General features: G+C 56.3%; 1 pseudogene; it reads left to right on the top strand.

Moving 5' to 3' along the window:
• Positions 1-306: 306 nt before the first annotated feature.
• The window catches only part of LOC119593554, a 1,406-nt pseudogene continuing 711 nt past the window's right edge, over positions 307-1,001 (top strand).

Below are 1,001 nucleotides of genomic sequence, written 5' to 3' on the forward strand. Positions count from 1 at the left end.
TCATACTTAAATATCTATCATCTCAAGCAGCAGACGATAGACTTACAGTGCATAAAGATTATATGGTTATATACAGTATCTGTGTGTGTGTGGATTGATTTCAGAATATGCTTTCTATCAGTTACATTATGATCAGATAACGTGAGAGCCTCATTTCTGACAAGCCTTTCTATTGGGCAGGAAGGATGAGGCCACAGATCTTGGAGCGAGCAATGGAGTGCAACAAGCCTTGCAACACCATGCAGTAGACTTTGGCCTGTATCAACCTTCGGGCTTCTCTGCCAATCGAGTCACTAGTCCCTCAAGATGGCGATACTAAGACTCGGCGAGAACGAGACCCTCCCTCGTCCTCATCGAGTACGACCTCAACATCTCGGGCCTGGAGGAGGAGGTCGCCCTCTCCGCCGCGCCCTACGACCTCGAGCTGGCGATGCCCGTGTGGGAGGTGGTGCTGACGGTGGCGTCGCTGAGCGTGATCATCGTGTTCACCATCGTGGGCAACGTGCTGGTGATCCTGTCCGTGTTCACGTACCGGCCGCTGCGGATAGTGCAGAACTTCTTCATCGTGTCGCTGGCCGTGGCCGACCTGACGGTGGGCCCTGTTCGTGCTGCCCTTCAACGTGGCTACAGCATCATCGGCAAGTGGGTGTTCGGCATCCACCTGTGCCATGATGTGGCTCACGTGCGACAAACCTGTGCTGCACGGCCTCCATCTCAACCTGTGCGCCATCGCCCTCGACCGCTACTGGGCCATCACGGACCCCATCAACTACGCGCAGAAGCGCACCGTCAAGCGCGTCCATGATCATGATCGGCCTGGTGTGGGCCATCAGCGTGGTCATCTGCCTGCCGCCGCTGTTCGGCTGGAACGACTGGCCCGACGTGTTCACCTCCGACACGCCCTGCATCCTCACGCAGGAGCGGGGCTTCGTCATCTACTCGTCGTCCGGCTCCTTCTACTGCCCGCTGCTCATCATGACCTTGGTCTACGTCAAGATCTT

The sequence above is a fragment of the Penaeus monodon genome, chromosome 32 (genome assembly GCF_015228065.2).
Source record: "Penaeus monodon isolate SGIC_2016 chromosome 32, NSTDA_Pmon_1, whole genome shotgun sequence".
Classification (NCBI taxonomy): Eukaryota; Metazoa; Arthropoda; class Malacostraca; order Decapoda; family Penaeidae; genus Penaeus; species Penaeus monodon.